This window comes from Rhinopithecus roxellana, chromosome 8, assembly GCF_007565055.1.
Source record: "Rhinopithecus roxellana isolate Shanxi Qingling chromosome 8, ASM756505v1, whole genome shotgun sequence".
NCBI classification, from domain to species: Eukaryota; Metazoa; Chordata; class Mammalia; order Primates; family Cercopithecidae; genus Rhinopithecus; species Rhinopithecus roxellana.
The window spans coordinates 21,109,003-21,133,106 of record NC_044556.1 but is presented as its reverse complement, the minus strand read 5'-3'; the positions used below and the strand labels follow the sequence as shown (position 1 = coordinate 21,133,106).

Below are 24,104 nucleotides of genomic sequence, written 5' to 3'. Positions count from 1 at the left end.
CGCATTCACCAAGGTGAAGTCTTCATGACCTAATCACCTCCTAAAGGCCCTACCTCTCAATACTGTTGCATTGGAGATTAACTTGCAACATGAATTTTGGAGGAAACACAAACGTTCAAACCATAGCAAGTAGTGTATGAGAGTTTCAGTTGCTCCGCTTCCTCCCCAATACTTGGTATTTCACATCTTCGTTTTAGATGTTCTGATGGGTGTAGAGTGATACCATGCTTTGGTTTTTTAGTTGGTTGGTTTTTGAGATTGAGTCTCACTTTGTCTGCAGGCTGGAGTGCAATGACGTGATCTTGGCTTACTGCAACCTCTGCCTCCTGGGTTCAAGCGGTTTTCCTGCCTCAGCCTCCCGAATAGCTAGAATTACAGGCGCCCACCACCATGCCTGGCTAATTTTTATATTTTTAGTAGAGACGGGGTTTCACCATGTTGGCCAGGCTGGTTTTGAACCCCTGACTTCAAGTGATCTGCCCACCTCTGCCTCCCAAAGTGCTGGAATTATAGGCATGAGCCACCAGGCCCAGCCTGATACCATGTTGCAATTTTAATTTGCATCTCCTTGATAACTAATGAAGTTGGGCATCTCTCAGGTTTATTTTCCATTTGGATATCCTCTTTTATGAAGTCATTCAAGTTCAGGTATTTTGTTCATATTTCTATTGGTGTTCTGTATATTTTTTTTTAATCAACTCATAGGAATTCTCTGTGCAATCTCTATGTAAACCCTTTGTCAGATATATTATTGCCTTCTACTTTTGTGGTCATTTTGTTCTAATATTGTGTTTTGGAGAACAGAAGTTGTTTTAAATTTAATTAATTAATTAATTAATTAATTTAGAGATGGAGTCTCGCTCTGTTACCCACCACCATGCCTGGCTAAATTTTTTGTATTTTAGTAGAGACGGGATTTCACCGTCTTAGCCAGGATGGTCTCGATCTCTTGATCTCGTGATCTGCCTGCCTTGGCCTCCCAAAGTGCTGGGATTACAGGAGTGAGCTACCACGCCCGGCCGAACAGAAATTCTTAATATAATCAAGTTTATTATTATTTTTTATTTTATGGTTAGAGGTTTTGTGTCCAGTTTAAGAAGACACAAATACTTTAAATATTCTAAGGTCACAAAGCTATTCTACTGTTTTTCTCTAAAAGCATTATTGTCGTATGTTTCACATTTAGATCTGTAGTCAGTTAGGAATTGATTTTTGTGTATGGTGTAATTAAAGATATATGTATTTTTTCCAATTAGATATTCAAATGACCTGGTACTGAGATTTTTTTTAAAAGCAGCATTGCCAAAAAAAGCAACTTTGGCAATAGTTGGGTCATTCACCACTAGAATGAATTTCAATCCTAGCCCAAAAGGAGGCTGAAAGATTGTGTTAGACCCTCTTTTTCTTTCTGGATTCACCATTTAGTCTGTAACAAATAAAGCATGTGGGGATTTCTGTTGTGATCCCCACAAATTGAAAGTCACATCTGCAAAAGTTAGGTAGAAGTATATCATGCAGTATATGGGAAGAAATACTTGCAAAGTATTTATGATAGGTTAGTCACCAGTTAATGTTCTAGGAAGAAGTCACTATGCCCGGCTAATGTTTTTTGTATTTTTTAATAGAGACAGGGCTTCACCATGTTGGCCAGGCTGGTCTCGAACTTCTGACCTCAAGTGGTTCACCCGCCTCAGCCTCCCAGAGTGCTGGGATTACAGATATGAGCCACCATGCCCAACCTTGGATTAGCTCTTTATGATTCCTTAATCCTTTTTTCTAGTACCTTACAAATTAATTTTTCTGTTTTATGTCTGTTAAGAGACAAAGGACTTAAGTGCAATTAAATTGGACATAAAAACTGGTAAGAATTTATTAAATAGTAAAACTAATGATCCTATTCAGTTGTAAACTCTTGGTAGCTGGTGGGTACAGGGACTATGTTTATACTTTTTGGATTTCCATAGAGTGAATGCACAGTGAATTGGACATAAAAACTGGTAAGAATTTATTAAATAGTAAAACTCATGATCCTATTCAGTTGTAAACTCTTGGTAGCTGGGGGGTACAGGGACTATGTTTATACTTTTTGGATTTCCATAGAGTGAATGAATAGTGAATTGTATGTAAGGGTATCTATATCTGTGAATTCACAATTGTCTTAAGTAGTAGAAAAGCAAAAGTAAAAGTTGTTTTTACAGTTAATTTCACCCCCAAAGATCTAAAAGACCTATTATTAAACAGGTTCAAATCGTCCAGGACCATGTATAACAGCACTCAATAAAGCAATGGATAAAGGGTCTTGATGTCTGATAGTGCTGCATGGTACTTGCTGTGGAGGGTCTGGCAGAACTGGACTAAAACAGCTTCTCTGAGCTTCTTTCTTTCTTTTTTCTTTTTCTTTTCTTTCTTTTTTTTTTTTTTTTTTGAGATGGAGTTTCGTTCTTGTTGCCCAGGCTGGAGTGCAGTGGTGTGATCTCGGCTCACCACAACCTCTAGGCCTCCTGGGTTTAAGCAATTCTCCTGCCTCAGCCTCCTGAGTACCTGGGATTACAGGCGTGCACCATCACGCCTGGCTAATTTTTGTATTTTTAGTAGTCGGGGTTTCTCCTTGTTGGTCAGGCTGGTCTCAACCTCCTGACCTCGGGTTATCCGCCTGCCTTGGCCTCTCAAAGTGTTGGGATTACAGGCATGAGCCACCGTGCCTGGCTTCTCTGAGCTTCTTTTATGTTCTCCTTCTGTTTCCCCTTCAGAAAAACTATGCTTAGGTTTTCAAAGCTGCCTATTTAGTTAAATGAATGCAGAAAGATGTGATCCAGATTTCCGTAACTTCAACTGTGTACTGCATTTTTCTGACATTGTTTTTCTTGCTGACTCTATGCAGAGCCAAATCTACAGCTTTTTTATAGTAGAGATGATGTTTCCCGTGAGGTTTTTTTGTTGTTGTTATTGTTCTTTTGTTTCTCTTTTTGAGATGAAGTCTCTCTCTGTCACCCAGGCGGGAATGCAGTGGCATGATCATAGCTCATTGCAACCTTGAACTCTTGGGCCCAGGTGATCGATCCTCCCATCTCAGGCACCTTAGTAGCTGTTCCAGCCACCAGAGTAGATGTTCCAGCCTGGCTAATTTTTATCTTCCTATTTTTTGTAGAGACAAGGTCTCGCCTTATTGCCCAGGCTAGTCATGAACTCCTGATCCTCCCACCTCAGACTTCCAAAGTGCTGGGATTACAGGCATGAGCCACCGCGCCCAGCCATTTCCTGTGTTTTATTGTCTTTAGTTAGTTAGGTATAGAATAGTGAGGGAATTTTTTTTTTTTTTTTTGCTCAATTATTTGAACACGTTATAATATAATAAGGATAAGATAAAGATCTTATCCTTGAGTTGTCTGGAACTGTATTTTAAATGATAAAACTGATTTCAGCAACCCTGATCGACCCTGTTCATTTTATAGATAAGGAGGAAACATGCTCAGGTTATGCAGCTAGTCAGTAGCAGGGATAGCACTTAAATCCTGGTCTTGTGACCTTGATTCCAGTACCCCTCTCTGCTTTTAAATATATTCAGCCGTAATTTTTAAAGAATCTCCCCAAGTTTAAAGATTCAGAATTTACTAATTGCATTTTAATAGTTTTAAAACCATTTCTAATCTCATTTTATTTTGGTGATTCTGGGACTTAAAATACATAGTTCTTTAAAAAACTGTTATATTAATGTATAGTATCTCACAAAATAAAAGTATATTGCAATTTCTAGCAAAATACCAAACAGGAATGTCAAGTTATGAAATGACTCAGATTAAAAGAGTTCAAGACGTGAGCAACATGTTCTTGTTAGTATTATTTAGAGAGTAGTGTTGCTCAATAGAGAGGTGGAAATATTGAACTGGGAATCTCAAGACCTGTGTTTTGTCCTGTCACCGACTAGCTGTATGATTCTGGGCAAATGACCCACCTTCGCTGGGCTTCATTTGCTTGTCTAATACTTAAAGGAATAGAGCTAGAATTATAACCGTTTCTTCAGTAGATAACTCTCACTTTGTTGAATGTGAGAAGTCAGGCAGAGCACATTTGTCAGAAGTCTTTGGACATGAAAATGATCTGTGCCTAATATTCTTCATCTTGACACTAGTAAGTAACCGCAGACCCACCAGCCAGCCAGCAATCAATCTCTATTCGTAGAACTTCCATTGTTGTCCATGTATAGCAGTCTGGAGAACGGCCAAGTTTTATTTTTGCCAGGAACACTCTTGGCAAATCTGTATCCCTAGGGATGTGTGTTTAATTTTGTGGTGCAGAGCACAGTTTAGTGAAAAAGAAAAGGAATGCTGAGCTATTTGATTCTGAATGCTTTCAGAGATAGATCATTTTCATTTGTTTCCACCGTATCTATGTTTCAAGATGTTTTGAGGGAGAAGGTGAGCCAAAATAAGATGAAAAGAGGAAGGTGAGAAACCTTCCAGTATATGCTGACTCAGGAAATACATTTGAACTATGAAACATGCGAGTTTGCATGTTTCCACAAATAGAAAACTTCTGATATATGTATATAAAAGTAGATATCTTGCCAGATTTATCATTTTAGCTTTTCTCAGGCATAACTTTTTGATTTTAAACTAGTTTCCTAGATTTAAACTGTTAAGAAAAAAAACTTTTCTTTTATGAAAAATTGGCATATTCTACTACATATTTCAAAACTATCCCATTATCTTGCCTTCTGGAAATAAATATAGAAGTATATGAATTTGAATAAATTCTCCGTTTTTTTATTCATTCATAAAGATCTCAGTTTACATCTAGATTTAAAATTCATTTGTTCAAGAAAATTTATTTTGTGACCAAAAGTTGTATGCTGAAAATTAAAAACCTGAATTTCTTAAGCCGTAGAAATAGATCCAGTTGAGGTTGCATTTAGTTAAAATGCCATTGTGTGTTACCACTGACCTTTGTTCTTTATTAAGTTTTTCAGTCTTTCAAACCTTTAACATCTTTTTCTTCTAACTTTCATATCTGTTTGTTGACAAATCCTAAGAAGTTTACTTTCATAATGTCTCAAATTTTACCCCTTTATCGTCACTGCCGTTGGCCTATCCTAATCCAGAAGGGCCTAGGTTGCTGCAACAACTTCCTAACTAGTCTCCCTTTCTTCAGTATTCCCTTTAAAAGTCTTAAGCTAACATCCAGATTAATCTTCTTTAAACATCAGACTGTATATCTGTTTAGAAATCTTAAAACTTCTTCATTTAAGCCTCAATACTGTCAAGCATTTAAAGCTCTTTATGTGTGGTCCTTTCTTTTCCATCCAACTAAATTAATTCAGCAAATAGTGTTGCAGGCAGTGATATGTGAGGCACTGTGCAAAGGTAAAGATAAATCAAATCTAGCTTCTTGCAGATATATGTCAGCATTAATGTCAACACATCGGGAATTTTTTTTTTTTTCTTTTTCTTTTAGAGACTTGTTCTACTTCATTCCATTCCACTTAAATTATTCTTGCCCAAATTATCAGTGATCTCCTTATTGTTAGATCAGGCAGTTTTCTTTTCCTTTTTTTAAGAAACAGGGTCTTGCTTATTGCCCAGGCTGGTCTCAAACTCCTGGCCTCCAGCAGTCTTCCTGCCTTGGCCTCCCAAAGCGTTGAGATTACAGATGGCAGCCACACCCCGGGCAGTTTTTAATATTAATTGTACTTTACTTTGTTGTGGCATTATATACTATTGATCATGCCTGCCTGCTTGATACTTTTTCCTTCTGTAGTTTTTAGATATAGAAACTATTCACCTTTTCAATTTCTTCTTAGAACTTTTCAAAGGGACAAAGTTTTAGTTGTATTGATTTTTATTTCATGTTCTGTTTTATTAGTTTCTATCTTTATTATTTCTTTCCTTCTACTTCTTGGGTTTTGGGGGTTTTTGTTTGTTTTTCTGTTCTTTTTCTTCTTCTTGAGATGTATGTTTAGCTCTTTCATATTTTTAAAAAATGTACTTTAATTTTTAGAGCAATTTAAAATTTGTGACAAAATTAAGCAGAGCATTGTCATATACCCCTCTGCACCACACATGTACAGCCTCCCTGACTATCAATATCCCTCACCGGAGTGGTACATATGTTACAATTGACAAACCTACATTGACACATCATTATCTCCAGAAGCCCATAGTTTACATTAGGGTTTACTCTTGATGTACATTCTTTGGGTTTTGACAAGTGTATAATGGCATGTATCCACCATTATATTATCAAACAGAGTAGTTTCACTGCTCTAAAAATCCTTGGTGCTCCACCTGTTCATCCCTCCAACCCCTAGCAACCACTGATGTTTTTACTATTGCCTTTTCTGGAATATTATATAGTTGGAATTCCACAGTATGTATGTGGCTTTTTCAGATTGGCTTCTTTCACTTAGGAATACACATTTAATCAGGTAGGGTATGTCTGACAAATAATTTTCTAAAATCTTAAAATTACTACGAAAGGAATACACATTTAAGATTTCTCTATGTCTTTTCATTGCTTGATGGTTCATTTCTTTCTCTTTTTCACATTTTATACTTTAATAAAATGATAAACACGGTTATAGGTAAAAGACAATTCAGTACATTTAGTTGGATAATATTTTTTAAATTTTTCAATTTTTTTTTTTGAGACAGAGTCTCGCTGTGTTGCCCAGGCTGGAGTGCAATGGCACAATCTCAGCTCACTGCAACCTCTGCCTCCCAGGTTTAAGTGATTATCCTGCCTCAGGCTCCTGAGTGGTGGGACTACAGGAGTGTGCCACCACACCCGTCTAATTTTTATTTTTTATTTTTTGTATTTTTAGTAGAGATGGGGTTTCACCATGTTAGCCAGGATGGTCTCGATCTCCTGACCTTGTGATTCTCCTGCCTCAGCCTCCCAAAGTGCTGGGATTACAGGCGTGAGCCACTGTACCTGGCCTAGTTGGATAATATTTAAAAATTTGCATGTTTATGAGCTCATAGATTGTTTACCACCATGGTACATTTTAGTCGATGTAGTCAGAGTCTTCTGGAATTCCAGAAGTTTTATCAGTTTTATTTTCTTCAAACCCAAATTTTCTTTTGGCCCAAGATTTTATTGCAAATATGTTATCAGTCCATCTGTTAACAAGTACTTTATTTGCCTGATGTATTTCTTCAACAACTTGCGGGTCACATTATTTGCATTTTTCAACTTCTGTCTTTAGCTGTTCCCTTTGATCCCAGAGTGAAGAATGCTCTTTGGCTAGCGTGGTTCACTCCTTCATCTCATGTTGGCCAATTTTAGTTTTTCTGATGCTTTTCTGTAAGTTTGCATGCTTTTGGATTCTCTGAAACAACTGAGATTTCAGAACCTCCAATTTACAGGTCCTTGCACGAAGAATTTTACTTGGAAAAGCCTGATAATAATTAGAAGTTCCAGTTCTCTCACCAACCATATCATTATCAACTAAACTTTGAAGGACTTTTTTCTTTTACTAACACAGCAGTAATGCCTCTCTCTTTGGGAGCAGTCTTCTCCATGTCTTTTTTTTTTTTAGAGATGGGTCTTGCTATGTTGGCCAGGTTGATCTTCAACTCCTGGCCTCAAGCAGTCCTCCTGCATCAACCTCCCAAAAGTGCTACTATTACAGGCATGAGCCACTGCACCTGACCTTCCCCATCTCTTTTAATTGAAATACATCTTTTGTTTTAAAAAATGTTTCCATCACGCAGGCTCTCTTTTCTTCTGCACTTAGTCTCTTTTTTCTTTGATATGGTGTGGGTACCAGGCCTTCCAGTGGTGGGGTCTGCACATGGGGTGAGGGGCCAGCTCATTTCTTTTTATTGCTAAATAATCGTCCATTGTCTGATGTACCAGAGTTTATGTATCATCCACCTACTGAAGGACATCTTGGTTACTTCCAGGTTTTGCCAATTATATGAGAACTTTGTACTTTCTGTTCAGTTTTTCTGTAAACCAAAAAAAAATTGCTCTAAAGAATAAATCTATTAATTTTTTTAAAAAAAGAAAAAAGAATCTGTCTCTCCATTCATTCAACAAACATTTGTCAAATATCTAATATGTGCCAAGCAAAGAATGAAGTACTAGAAATAATCAATTACGTAAGACATATTTCTTTCAAGGAGTGTAGTCTAGTGGGAAAAGTAATTCAGCAATTGGAGTGATATTTGTATTTCAGAAGTGTGTATAGAGTGTTACAGGACCCCAGGAAGGGACCATCTTAGTCTTAGTTGGTATAGGGGAGGGGGAGACAGAAAAGGCTTTTAAGAAGCCATGTTTAGTTGGAGACTTTTAGAATGAGTATCAGTTGACTAGATAAAAATTTGTGTTTGAGGGCATGGGCACCTTGGGGAGATAATATTCTATATAGAGTAAACAGTATCAGAAAAGGCATAGAAAGAAGAAACAGCATAGCATGAACAGAGAATTACAAAAAGTTCTTTCCTTCGCAAAAGAAAAGATTGCATTTGAGGGTATTTAGGTCATGAAACTAAGAGGGTAAATGATACCATGAAGGGCCCTCTGTGTTAAATGAATTAGAATTGGTTCTATATCCTGATGGCTAAGGAAAGTTACTGATTTAGTTAATATGAGAAGATTCCTCTTTTTTTCTTCTTCAAATACATAGAAATGCTGGATAAAATATAAGCTCCCTTTCTCAGTTTTTTTTTTTTTATTTATTATTACTACCTAATTAAGTTTGAAAGCAGACAGAGGAAATCTCCAGATACCAGAAGTGACAAGGAAACTCAAACCCAGATATGAAAGAGAGCTAAAGCCAAGATGGCCAATGGGGAGTGGGAACCATACTTTTAAGTGCTATATGAGGTGAAGAGAAAAGACTTCAGGCTTGTGAGAGTCAGAGAATTGCAATTGACCTGTGTCCTTAAAATTGGGAGCCACCAAAGGGCATGCTGCCCTTGAGGAAGAGTATTCCACAGCATCACTCCCCTGGCTTACAAAAGCAACAGGGACCTGTAAGTGGGGTTATAGGCCTTCAGGGAGTCAGAAACAAGGAATAGGGCCAGAGGGAGAAGATGACCAGTGACCCAAGCCTAAGCCAGTCAGCTCATAGCATTCTACTGGCCACAGTGCTTGGTTCAAGGGTGGTTATATTTTCTAAAAATTTGTTTAGTTGGAGTGAAGCCCAGGACCACGTTTGATGGTTTGGCTCTTTCTTCCTTCTCTGGTTTTGAAGATGGAAGCATGTAGCTCTGAAAGCTGCTGGTTCCATCTTGTGACAACTTGGAAAGTCAGCCAGGATAAAGATGAATCTCTGAAAGGTGGATGAAGAATTCCAAAAAATTCACCCAGTGTGAGACACTGAATCAAAACAACACTGATTATTTCATCTGCTGGTGATGGTATAATGGATTACTAACCTCCCACAGATAAAGATTATTGAAATGTAGATTTAAAAATTATATATATGCATTTATATATTTGCAACAGCTATTTAAAGGCACTGGAAAGGAAGTGAAAGAAAAGATAAACTCAATCTGAAAGGAAGGAACTTGCCCCTGAAGGTCCTCCCCAGTCTGTGCCTGGCTCCAGAGGCAGAAATCTTGGATAACAGGGCTCAGGACTAGTAGAGCAGCCAGAAACTTAGGCAAAAAATCTTGGAAGGGGAGGAGATGCAGAAAGATTAGTCACCAAACCTGCATTTAACATCTGCCCAACTCCTTCATATGTGTGGGGAGGCCCAGGAAATGCAATGAAAAAGCAGCACCTGGAAGCTAAAAGAACAGAGAAGAGGTTTCAACAGATGCTGATGGCAGGGGAGACAGAATTTGGAAATTGAAGAGTCCCACCAAATTAACTGCCTGCTAGAACAAAGATCCATCTTCAGAGGAATGTAACAGAATCCGGAGTCATGACAACATATTATACGTAATGTATAAGAACCAATCCAAAAATCACTAGATATGTGAAGAAACAGGAAAATGTAACAACGTTCAAAAGAAAAGTAGTCAATAACAAAATATCTTCAAGATGACCAAGTGTTCATATTCTAAGTCAAAGCTGTTAAAGCAGTCATTATAAATATGCTTAAGGACTATGAAAGAAAATATGTGTATAGTAATTGAACAAGTAGAAAACCTCAAACAGAGAAAGAGAAATTTTTTCTTTTTTCCTTTTTTTTTTTTTTTCTTTGAGATGGAGTCTCACTCTGTTGCCCAGGCTGGAGTGCAGTGGTGTGGTTTCAGCTCACTGCAAGCTCTGCCTCCCAGGTTCGAGCTATTCTCCTGCCTCAGCCTCCCGAGTAGCTGGGATTAAAAGCATGCACCAGCACACCTGGCTAATTTTTTAATTTTTAGTAGAGACAGGGTTTCACCGTGTTGGCCAGACTGGTCCCGAATCCCTGACCTCAGGTGATCCACCCACCTTGGCCTCCCAAGAGACACTTTTTAAAAGTGAAAATTATAAAACACTAAAGTATAATAACTGAAATGAAAAATGGACCTTACAGCAGATTTGGGACATCAAAGAGTCAATTAACTTGAAGACATCAATAGAAAATACTCAAAGAGCAGAGAGAAAAAAGATTCATGAAAACTAGATAGAGCCTATGAGACCTCTAGGACACTAGCAAGCAGTCTAAGCATACATGTAAGTAGAGTTCCTAAAAGAGTAAAGAGAGAAAATGGGGCAAAAAATTTTGAGAAAATTTCACCAACAGTAAAATTTAGTGAAAAAATATCAACTTACAGATCCAGGAAGCTTAACAAACCCCAAGAAGAATAAGCACAAAGTTAACCACATCAGATACATTTTAATAAAACTGCTGAAATCTTGGCTGCAGTGAGAGAAGAACAACACACAGGGGACCAGTAATACATAATTACAACTGACTTCTCATTAAACACAGTGGAGGCCAAAAACAATGGCATTACATCATTAGATTTCTACAAGAAATAACGTGCCACTCTAGAATTTTTTTTTTTTTTTTTTTTTTTTTTGAGTCAGGGTCTCACTCTGTCACCCAGACTGGCATGCAGTGGTGCAATCTTGGCTCATTGCAACCTCCATCTCCTGAATTCAAGCAATTCTCATGCCTCAGCCTTCCAAGTAACTGAGATTACAGGCATGCATCGCCATGCCCAGCTGATTTTTGTATTTTTAGTAGAGTCGGGGTTTTGCCACGCTGGGCAGGCTAGTCTCAAGCCCCCGAGTTCAAGCTATCTGCCCACCTTGGCCTTACAAAGAGCTGGGATTACAGGCATGTGCTACCATACCCGGCCTCTAGAATTACATATCCAGAAAAACTAGTCTTCAGGAATGAAGGTTAACTAAAGATATTTTTCAGAGAAAAACAAGAATTCTTCACCAGCAGACCTGTAATATAAGAAATGCTAAAATAAGTTCTTCAGGCTGAAGAACTAATACTAGAAATAACACTGCAAATGACACTAACTGGTAACTCATATCTTCAGAAATGAATGAAGATCAATAGAACTGGCAAATCAGTGAATAAATATGAAAGACTATAGATTATTTTCTTAATTTCTTTAAAAGACATACTAATGGTTAAAGAAAAATTAAAGCACTGTTTTGTAGGGTTTATAACAGTAGCACAAAGGACTGGGATAAATATAATTTTGCTGTTACAAGACATCTATATTTAGTGTTTATTGGTACAGCATTAACTGTAGATTGTATTAGTTATGGATATATATTTTAATTTCTAAAGCAACCAGTAAAACAAAAGTACAAAGAGTTCAGCAAAGGACAATAGAGGCCCACAAAATACTAGTTTACATCCACTAGGATGACTATAATAAAATAGATAGAACAATAACAAGTGTTCACAAGGATGTGGAGAAATAGGAACTCATACACTGCTAGTGGAAGTGTGCAATATTGCAGCTACTTTGTAAAGTAGTTTAGTAGTTTTTTTAACAAGTCAAATGTAGAGTTACATAAGACCCAGCAGTTCTACTCCTAGATATATACCCAATGGAAATGAAAACCCACATCCACAGAAAAACATATACATGGATGTTAATAGCAGCCTTATTTAAAATAGTAAAAAAGTGGAAACAATCCAAATGTCCATCAGTTGGCGAATGGAAAAATAAAATGTGGTATATCTGTGCAGTGGCATATTGTTCAGCAATAAAAAGAAATGAAGTACTGATTCATGTTGTAACATGGATGAATCTTGAAAAGTTACGTTAAGTGAAAAAAGCCAGTCACAGAAGACCACCTATTGTATTATCATTTATATAAAATGTCTAGAATAAGCAAATCTATAGAGAAAGAGAGTTGATTCGTAGTTGCTTTGGGCTGAGGGAATGAGAGGAAGGACAGCTAATGAGTACAGGGTTTCTTTGAAGGGGATGAAAATGATCTATAATTAGATTGTGGTGATGTTTTTACAACCCTATTAATGTAGTTTTTAAAACATTGAATTGGGCCAGGCGCAGTGGCTCATGCCTGTAACCCCAGCACTTGGGGAGGCTGAGGTGGGAGAATTGCTTGAGCCCAGGAGTTTGAGACCTTGAGACCAGCCTGGGCAACACAGTAAGATCACATCTCTATTTAAAAAAAAAAAAAATTAACTGGGCATGGTGACGTGCACCTGTAGTCCCAACTATTTGGGAAACTGAGATGGGAGGATCACTTGTGCACAGAAGATCAAGGCTGTGACCTTGTGGGGCTGTGATCGCCACTGCACTCCATCCTAGGCGACAAAGCAAGACCCTGTCTCAAAACAACAACAACAACAAAACGTTGAATTCTATACTTTAAATCAGTGAATTGTAATACGAGTTGTATTTCAATAAAGCTGTTTTTCAAAGACAATACTGAATTTTTTTCAGTTCACCCCAAAAGAGGAATAGAGAAACAGCAAACAGATGAGACAAATAGAAAACACTAAAATGGCCGGGCGCGGTGGCTCAAGCCTGTAATCCCAGCACTTTGGGAGGCCGAGACGGGCGGATCACGAGGTCAGGACATCAAGATCATCCTGGCTAACACGGTGAAACCCCGTCTCTACTAAAAAAAATACAAAAAAAAAACTAGCCGGGCGAGGATGGCAGCGCCTGTAGTCCCAGCTACTCGGGAGGCTGAGGCAGGAGAATGGCGTGAACCCGGGAGGCGGAGCTTGCAGTGAGCTGAGATCCGGCCACTACACTCCAGCCTGGGCGACAGAGCGAGACTCCGTCTCAAAAAAAAAAAAAAAAAAAAACACGAAAATGGCCAGTCCAGCCAAATCCAGCCAAATCAAATGTAAATCGACTTAACATTACAATTAAAAGATAGAGATTGTCAAGTTGGAGAAAAGCATTACCCAACTATAAACTGTCTACAAGGCATGCACTTAACAAAAAGATACAAAGCTTCAAAGTAAAAGGATGGAAAAGGATATACCATGTAAACATAAATAGAGTTAGAATAGATATTTTAATAATGGAAAAGATGGACTTCAAGGAGTACTATCAGAGATAAACAGGGACATTTTATAATTTTTAAAACTCAGTATATCAGAAAGACAGAATCCCAAATGTATAGATGCCTAATTAGCTTCAAAATGCATAAAGCATAAAACTGACAGATGGAAGAAAGGATTCAAGTCTACAGTCATACTTGGAGATTTTCATATCCCTTTTAGAGCAATTAGTAGAACAACTAGGCCAAAAGTCTGTACAGATAGAGAAGATTTTAATAGCACTGTTAACCAGCTTGCCCCAGTTAATATTTATAGAACCTAATACCCAACAAATACAGAATAAACAGTCTTTTTAGGTACCATGGAACTTTTACCAAGATAGATCATATCCAGGGCCGTGAAACAAGTACTTTACAAGTTTCAGAAGATTGAGATCTAACAGAGTATGTTTTCTGATTACAACTGATTAAACTATAAGTCAGTAACAAAAAGATATTTGGAAAATCTCCGAAGACTTAGAAATTAAACAGTATATTTCTGAAAATATTTTGAACTGAATGATAATAAAAAATGTGTTAGCATTTTGGAGATGCAGTTAAAGCATTGCTTACAGAGAAATTTATAGCTTTAATTGTTCATATTAGAAAGGAAGAAATATTAAAATGTAATATTTAAGTGACCAGAAGCTGGAAAAAAATAAGCAAATTAAACCCAAGAAAAAAGAAAGTAAAGACAATAGCAGGTGGCAGTTAATTAGAAAATAGACAATAGAAACAATAAATAAAACCAAAATGGGTTTTTTCAAAAGATAAAAAAAATTGAAAACCTCTAGAAAAAGCTCATTATACCAATACTGATAATGAAGGAGGAGCATCATTATGTATCTGTAAACTTCAAAAACATAATCAAATTTGAAAAACAGCTTTATGCCAATAAATTTGATACCTTTGATGAAACAAATTCCTGGAAAAATGTAACTTTCCAAAACTGACACAAAATTAAATTTAAAAACTGAATAGTCTTGGCCGGGCACGGTGGCTCACGCCTGTAATCCCAGCACTTCGGGAGGCCGAGGAGGGTGGATCATGAGGTCAGAAGTTCAAGACCAGCCAGGCCAACATGGTGAAACCCCGTCTCTACTAAAAATACAAAAATAAGCCAGGCATGGTGGTACGCGCCTGTAATACCAGCTACTCGGGAGGCTGAGGCAGGAAAATTGCTTGCATCTGGGAGGTGGAGGTTGCAGTGAGCTGAGATCGTGCCACTGCACTCCAGCCTGGATGGCAGAGCGAGACTCTTGTCTCAAAAAAACCCAAAAACCAAAAAACAAACAAAAAACCCAAAAAACTGAATAGTCTTTTATGTGTCAAAGAAATTCGCTTTGTGATAGAAAACATTCCTACCGAGAAAACTTCAGGCCCAGAGAGTATCACAAGTGAATTCTCAGACATTTATGAAAGAGACTGTAAAATCTAACAAATGGCTTCAGAAAATAAAGGAAGAAGAAATAACTTATCAACTAATTTTGTGAGGCTAGTGTAATTCACATACTAAAATCTAGTAAAGATAGTATGAAAAGTTAAAAATCTCTTATGAACATACATAAAACTCTAACAAAATATTAACAAATTGAATCCAGCTATAAATTAAAGAATTAATAGAACATGATCAAATGGGTTTTATCCCAGGAATATAAGATTGGTTTTGTATTTGAAAATAAATAAATGTAATCCACCATATTAATGATAAGGAAAAGAAATGTGGCCAGCTCAATAGACATAGAAAAAACATTTGACCAAAATCAGCATGGGGCTTAAATAAAATTCAGCAAACTGGAATTAGAAGATAGTTTCATCAGTCTGATAAAGGGCATCTACAACATGCCTTCAGCTAACATCATTCTTAATAATAAACCCCTGAGGACTATGCCTTTAAAACCTGGAACAAGGCAAGGGCAGAGAGCCGAAGGCCCATGGGACATGACCAACTCAGCATTCCACTGGAGGCTATATGATCAAACAACAAACTATTTATCATGAATGCAGGATGTGAGCAAACTCACAACTGCTCCTGCCGACAGGTTTGCTGGAGGCAGTCATTCCCTGGCACTGAGGTTATCTACTGCGACATCTAGAGCCTGTTGTTCGAGGAATGCAGTCTTGCAAGCCTACTCTGGACCGAGCAGCTGACCCCTTCTTCCACCCCACTTCTCACTGTCTCTTTTGCCTAATAAATATGAAGGGCTGTGTAAAGCTCAGGGCCCTTGTCCACTAGAGGCAAGGTGCCCCCGACTCCTTCTTCCAAATATACTCTTTTGTCTTTGTCTTTTATTCCTGCATTTGCCCCCGCTTTGTTCAGTCTCCCTAGGTCTGTGCAGGTTACACAGTGATACCCCAAACAGCGACAGAATTGGGTGCTCCACAGGCAAGGATACCGTTCCCAAAATTTCTACTCAACATTTTTCTGAATGTCCTTGCCAATGCAATAAGGCAAGGAGAAGTAAAAAAATAAAGATTAAAAAGGAAGAAGTAAAAATGCCCTATTCTCAAACTATTTATATAGTATAATATCCTAAGGAATCAATTTTAAAACTACTATAAACAATAAGTAAACTTAACAATAAAAAATTGTGTTTTTACTTAAATAAGATTTAAAAACCAGTTGTCTTTTTTTTTTTTTTTTTTTTGAGACGGAGTCTCGCTCTGTCGCCCAGGCTGGAGTGCAGTGGCGGGATCTCAGCTCACTGCAAGCTCCGCCTCCCGAGTTTAAGCCATTCTCCTGCCTCAGCCTCCCGAGTAGCTGGGGCTACAGGCGCCCGCCACCTCGCCCGGCTAGTTTTTTTTTTTGTATTTTTTAGTAGAGACGGGGTTTCACCGTGTTAGCCAGGAGGGTCTCGATCTCCTGACCTCGTGATCCGCCCGTCTCGGCCTCCCAAAGTGCTGGGATTACAGGCTTGAGCCACCGCGCCCGGCCAAAACCAGTTGTCTTTTAATAGCACCAAAATACTTAAGAATAAATTTAACAAACATGCATACCTCTACACCGAAAAGTATAAAATACTGCTGAGAGAAATTTAAAAAGGTGTAAATAAATGGAGAGGTATGTATTTGAGTCCCTAAATTCTGTTTCAGTTGAAGCCAATTAGAGATAGATTTTCCATGGACTTATAATGAAAAGAGTCTCAAGTAATATGCCAGAGATTGTAGTTTTGTTTTTGTTTTGTTTTGTTTGGTTTTGTTTCTAAATATTCCATCAGTGTAACACTAAGCCTGATGGTTGGATTTGAGTTTAGCAGACCTGCCCCAGATGGAAGCCTGTTAAGACACCGGGAATTAGATTAGAAGTTATGCTCATCAACTATGCAGCTGTGGATTAGAGCAGATTTCACTAGCACATATGTTGACAGAATGGGGCCAGTGGTGGTTCATATACCTGTTTGTTGTCAAATAACAGGTCTAGATGTTTTTCTCATCCTCAAATGAGAGATCACATAACAATACGGGACTTATAAAACTTTCAGAACAAAGAGAACATCATTATGAAGATTTAAAGGAAGAGCAACTCTCTGAAAATTATTTATTATAGACATGTAAGAAATTTCAAAACTTTTCTAGCATCCTTAGTTGATTCAGGAAGATACAGCCTCTGAAGAACTGAAATATAAAAGTATAAGGAACAGGCTGAGTGAGGTGGCTCATGCCTATAATCCCAGCACTTTGGGAGGCCAAGGCAGGCGGTAACAAGGTCAGGAGTTCGAGACCAGCCTGGCCAATATGGTGAAATCCCGTCTCTACTAAAAATACAAAAATTAGCCAGGCATGGTGATGGGCACCTGTAGTCCCAGCTACTCGGGAGGCAGGCAGGAGAATCATTTGAACCCAGGAGGCAGAGGTTGCAGTGAGCCGAGATCGTGCCACTGCACTCCAGCCTAGGCGACAGAACGAGACTCCATCCCAAAAAAGCAAACACACACACACACACACACACACACACACACACACACACACACACACAAAGTATAAGGAACAAATAGGCTGAGATGAAAAGGGAGCAATAAGCATGGGAAGCTACAGGTAAACTGGACATGCAATAGCAGTGAAGATGTAAATGGAAGAGAGTGAAAAGCAGGATTCACCCTGAGGTGTACTGAAGCAATGATGTGGAAAACACATTTGAGAAATATTCTCTAAATGCAGAGGAAGAAAAGAAAGGAGATGAAAACTGTGAGGGAGATGGTAGCTATGGATGACAGACTTTTCTATATCACCAGTGCCAGAACTTGTGAGCCAAAGTTTTCAGGGGAAAAGGTTGTGACTAGAGAGTGTTGTACCGGCTGCATTTTGTTTCATTCTTGAAGGTTACAGACATTCATGTATGCCAGGGTTCAAAATATGCTGTGCACATAGCCTTCTTGGAGAACAAAAACAAATGAACGAAGTTTTAATTGACTGAAAGACAAATCAAAATGAACTTAAGAATAGGATTGATGTTACTAAACACCTTCAGACTTCCAGAGGACTGCCAGCAAGTACAGGGCCCTCCCGAGTTCTTAGAATCCGCATCTTAGCAAACCACATTGATTGAACTGAGTCCATGGATGAGGCTGCAGGAATGTGTGTCGTGTTGGCATCTGGATTGCACTTAAAAGCAAACAGTTCCCTCATGAGTTATTCTCCCCAGACAAAACTGTGTAGTTGGGCAAAATAATTCATCTGGTAAATCCTCTCCCTAAGGCATTATTTACCACAAGATCTAGAAGTTCAGTTAAATAAGATTACAGTACAATAATGCTAAAAAAAAAAAAAAAAAAAAAAACCTCCAAAAAACCTGAAAAGAAATATTTCAAATGTTAAAAAATTAAGTGACTACTAAGTTGTCGTGATTTTTAAATCTTCTACTTTTGAAATGAGCATGTAGTTTTCAATTAAAAAAAAGCTATAGATAAAGGAAAATTGATTAAAATGCTGTTAACTAAGCAAAAGGGCATACAAAATAGTGAAACGAAAGCCAGAAACAATTAAGATTTTAATTAAACAGTTAAACTAGAGAACATAAATATTATATAAACAATAGTATTAGCTTAAACAATGTAAACAGGAACATTTAAAACACTAAATTTTTTAGATTTAAAATTCTTAAATTTTAAAAACAGACATTAAGTTCTTTGTGACCGCTCTACCAGGAAAAAAAAAAAAAAAACAGACAGTAAATGTGAGGTCTTAATTTCTTTGAGCAGTAACCTCCAACCTGAGGCAAACAATTAGAGCACATTCTGATGGCCTTCAAGCTTGAGGGCTTTATGGGTAATTGTTCTTTTATTGGAGAGCCAAGGGCTGAGGATAGAACTCCTGGTCCCTTTCCTTGTACCTTTTATAGATGACTTGCTTTCACTTCTTAGTGACTACCCTGGTTTGATACTTGAAAACAGAGGCAGGATCAAACTTTTAGCCTTCACTTGGGATCCTATTCTAACTAACTGCCCAACTCCGAGGAGCTGGTCTTTCACCAGACAGTACTTCCACTCCAGAGATGTCCTGCCCAAGACTGACTCCCACTCAGCCGGGTTCCTCAGGTTCCGTTGTCCTCCTGTCCTCAAAGGCACTTAGGATGTAGCAAACTGTCTTATTTTTTTACTCCCTACTAGCAAATTCTGCTTTCTAATTAGTAAGCCTATATATGCTACCTTATACTTTTGTCAATTTTTTTGAAACACATTGCATTTTCTACATACATACTCTGGATTTGGTCTGATGTGGTCATCTTTGTGTTCTCTCCTTTGGGCTCTCCTTTTCTGGGACGTCGTTCACAATCTGTCCATCCTGAATGTGTTTCCATAGCAATTGAAAACCAAAACACAATTGCTTTCTCAATACAGTTATAAACTCCTGAAATCAACAGTGTCTGAGGGCTGAAATCGTGTCTCATACTTTTCTTACGCAACCTAGAATAAAGCAGCTTGGTATTAAAAGAAAAATACTAAAGTGTCAGTAACAGCAACAAGTAGCATTTCTTTGGCTCTGCATTACCCTCCTAACTGTGGAAACCGGCTTCTTCCAACCCCTTCCCCAGCTAGTCCAGGGAGTCCCCAGGGATACCTCAAGTTTGCCTTTGACTACAATCCTCTAGACTACTCTGTGGGTGGCCACTTCCCCCAGCCTGTAGTCCATAAATGTTTTTCTCTGAGATACCATGCCCCACACCCCTTTCCTTCCTCTTACGCTCTGGCTCCTATGCAAAATCTACTGCCACCTCCATGCTCTGATACACAATGTTCTCTGAGACTCAGTTCTTTGGTTTGGTTCTTCAGCTGGTCTAGTTCAAGCGATGCATTGCCCTGCCTCTGCAATACCAACCCATTGTCTTTACCGTAGCTTATGTGCTTGGATTCACTTTCCTTTAGAATGAATTTTTTCCTAGGAGGATGCTGGAGCCATAGAACAAGTGTTCCCTGCTTCATGGATTAACTCACTAACCAACCATATTAAACATCTGTTAGTATTCTAAGGTTGAATGAAGAAACTATCTTCTCCAAGATGTCCTTTCAGAATTCCCTCTGCCTCTATCACTTCCAGCTAAATATATATCTCTTCTTTGTACCATGGTTACTTTGAATATGTCCTGGTATATTAGTCCCTTCTCATGCTGCTAATAAAGACATACTTGATACTGGGTAATTTATAAGGAAAGAGATTTAATTGATTCACAGTTCCACGTGGCTGGAGAAGCCTCACAATCATGGCGGAAGGCAAAGGAGGAGCAAAGTCACGTCTTACATGGTGGCAGGCAAGGAGAGCTTGGGCAGGGGAACTCCCATTTATAAAACCATCAGGTCTCCTGAGACTTATTCACTACCATGAGAAGAGTATGGGGGAAACCACCCCCATTATTCATTTATCTCCACTGGCCCCACCTTTAACACATGGGGATTATTACAATTCAAGGTGAGATCTGGGTGATGATACAGACAAATCATATCACGTGGATATAGTTTTTATCATATTAGATGGTAATTATCTTTTTACTTACCTGATTCCCCATCTAAACTATGAATTGATTGAGGGAAGGAGTCATGTCTCATGCATCTTTGAATTCTGAATGTTTAGCTTAGTTCTTGTCAGTTAGTAGGTTCTATAGAATTGCAAGTTGAGCCTGTGATGTACTTATGTACAACACGATAGATTTGGCTCAAATATTACATCATGTTGATTAATGGCAGTTTTCCATTTGATAAGAATTATCTGCCAGGGTGGTTCTTTTTCCTTTAAGATTGATGTCAAATCAATTTATCAGACATTTTGATGAGCACCCATGTATCCTAAGTACTGCCTTGTCCCTTGGATATATGGAGATGAGTAAGACATAGTTCCTGCCTGGAAGAAACTTCCCTGGGTCTCCCTTCCTCCATTTCTTTGTTCTTCCTTCTCATTCATCCTTGTCTGGATAAATTTTTACTGAGCCTGGATTTGCATCTAATGGAGTAAATAAACATACGGAGGTTAACTATAGCATAGTATACTCAGGGTAACAATCAAAGTGTGTTCCAGATATAGAGATAGCACAGAGGAAAACATGATAGAATTCTTAGGGTGATATGGGGTATCCTGTAGGAGGTGACCTCTGAGTGAGTTATCAAGGGTGAAAAGACACTCTCCATGCTCAGGTCAGTGAAAGGTACTCCGAAAGAAGAAAGAGAATATGCAAAGGCCTAGAGAAGTGAAAGTACCATGTCTTCCAGAAACAATAAGTACTTTGGTATTGTTGCAACATTAAGTTCAGTAGAATGATGATGCAAGCGGTGGTGAGAGATGAAGCTAGGATAATAGGCAATATTTTTAAGTGCCGAAATCTTTTATGTTTAGGTGACTTTTTAGTTAAGAATGGTAAGGTCTCTAATATAGCTGATGATATTTATAATCCAAACATGAAGCCATATATTGCTTTACACAAAGTTCTGTGGTCATCTAGCTATATTTTAGTGTTTATTGTATAGGTGGACGAGAATAAAAAAGAAGATGATCCCTGGAGTTTATAGTCTTGTTGAAGATACAGAATATATCCGCACAGACAGTTTAGAGCAGGAGTTCCCAACTCCCAGGCTGCAGACCAGTACCAGCCCATGACTTGTTAGGAACCAGGCTGCACAGCAGGAGGTGAGTGGTGGGTGGGCAGCATTACTGCCTGAGCTCCTGCCTCCTGTCAGATCAGCGGTGGCATTAGATTCTCACCGGAGCTGGAACCCTGTTGTGAACTGCGCATGTGAGGGATCTAGGTTGCCTGCTCCTTATGAAAATCTAACTAATGCCTGATGATCTGAGGTGGAACAGTTTCATCCTGAAACATCGCCCCACCTCACCCCCACTCCCCACCCCATCTGTTGAAAAACCGTCTTCCATGGAACCCGTCCCTGGTGTCAAAAAGTTTGGGCACTACTTGTTTAGATAGAGCACTTAGCAAGCAATCTACAGACTGGTGCCAATCAAAATTGTAAAGGTGGGGTATAAGCACAATCTTGATGGAGTTGTAGGAATGATTAGGAGAGTGTGTAATTAGAAAGAAACAACCTGATTTTTGGCTTCAGAAAAACAAGTTCCATAAGAGCTAGCTGAACGTGGAAAATGCAAAATTGAGGAATGTACTTATAAATTAGAAACTTCTTTTTTTTTTTGTTTTTTTTTTTGTTTTGTTTTGTTTTTGAGACGGAGTCTCGCTCTGTCACCCAGGCTGGAGTGCTGTGGCCAGATCTCAGCTCACTGCAAGCTCCACCTCCCGGGTTCACGCCATTCTCCTGTCTCAGCCTCCCGAGTAGCTGGGACTACAGGCGCCGCCACGTCGCCCGGCTAGTTTTTTGTAGTTTTTAGTAGAGACGGGGTTTCACCGTGTTAGCCAGGATGGTCTCGATCTCCTGACCTCGTGATCCGCCCGTCTCGGCCTCCCAAAGTGCTGGGATTACAGGCTTGAGTCACCGCGCCCGGCCAGAAACTTCTTGATATTCTGTAATTTACAGTAAAGAAATGGCTCCTGACCGGACGCGGTGGCTTATGCCTGTAATTCCAGCATTTTGGGAGGCCGAGGCGGGCAGGTCACCTGAGGTCAGGAGTTCAAGATCAGCCTGGCCAACATGGTGAAACCCCATCTCTACCGAAATACAAAAATTAGCCAGGCATGATGGTGGGTGCCTGTAATCCCAGCTACTCCAGAGGCTCAGGTGGGAGAATCGCTTGAACCCGGGAGGTGGAGGTTGCAGTGAACTGAGATCGAGCCATTGCACTCCAGCCTGGGTGACAGAGTGAGCTCTGTCTCAGAAAAAAAAAGAAATGACTGCTTACCTAGACCAACAAGTAATCATCTTTAAGCCTTGTAATATAAACAAAAAACAATTTATTTTTCTTTATAATAAATACATTTATTTTCTTATTCTCTACTAAGGACGGGAGCCTATGTGTTACGTCTTTAGCTAACAGTTATTTTCCACTATTTTTATTTGTATCTTTAGATATTCAGTTTGCCTTAGACATTGTTTATTGTTTATATAAAATGGGTCTCTGAGTTTCTGCCAAACTACTGTCAGTCCATACTACACAGGGACTATCTTAGGCCCTCCTTTCATCTCTTTATTATCAAAAATTCACCACAGCCTCTGCCCTTTTCCTTATGGAATATAGGAACCCAAACCTTCTCCTTGCCCCACTAGTTCCTCCCGTTCCCACAACTCTCTGGTTGGGTATTCTTCTTCCATTGAGCTAGTGTGGACTTTTGGCAGACCGTGGGGGTTTCTATGCATACCTTCCTAGAACCTTTGATCAGTAAAACATTTTACACTTATATAAACTCAAACTTAGGAGGAGTTGTGTTTTAATCCTCCAAAAGAAGAATGGGGGAACCTTTCACTTTCTATTTATATAATTTATAAATTGTTTAAGTTTGACAATGAACATTCGCTGTTTTTGTAACTGAAAAGTAAAGATGGTTCAATTTTGAAAAATGAAATCAGGAATAGAGCCTTTTCTACCATTTCAGGTCTATTAAATGAACCTATCTATCTATATGTGTACATACACGCACACACCCCTACTACCAACGTAGTGCAAAATAGTGTTGAAAAACTCATAATAATTTGGAAAGCAAAAGCCATAAAAATGTTGATACTGTATGACTCGAGAACTCTACATTTGAGAAACAACTTAAGGAAATAATTCAAAAGAATGAAAATCTAAAAAATCTATATGTAGCCTTGTCTAGATGCAGAAAAGTTGGGGAAAGAAAACTTTAAAGTCAACATAGGGGGAAGAGTTAGGTAAATAATGATACATCAACTAGATAGAATATTATTGCAACACTGAAAATGACTATTATAAAAACTATGTTAACATTGAATGTTTACAGTACAAAGAGAAAAGAATACACAATTATATATACACTGATTACAGCTGTGTGTAAAATGGATTGCATGTGGACAACTAGAAAGGAAAGTGGATAATGAAAACAGCTGTTCTAGTGTATTGGAATTATGGGCAAGTTTTGAAATTTTATTGAATGGTTTTTCAGTATATAGGAAAAATTTGAGTTTCAGATTGTCAGTTAATTTAAATTATTGTTATTCTGAGAGTTTTTGCAGCAAAAAGAAGGAAGGACTCTGGAATCTGAGCCCCTTTCTTCTTTCTCTCATGGACCAAAATAATTACATTGTGGGAAATAAGGAAACCTCTACTTT

At 38.5% G+C, this 24,104-nt stretch overlaps 1 protein-coding gene and 1 pseudogene across 1 annotated transcript in view; one reads left to right on the top strand and one right to left on the bottom strand.

The window, feature by feature from the left end:
• Positions 1–24,104, top strand: part of DIPK1A (divergent protein kinase domain 1A) — a 125,830-nt gene that overhangs the window by 29,693 nt on the left and 72,033 nt on the right. The window lies entirely within an intron of this gene.
• On the bottom strand, positions 7,000–23,129 carry LOC104679545 (annotated as a pseudogene).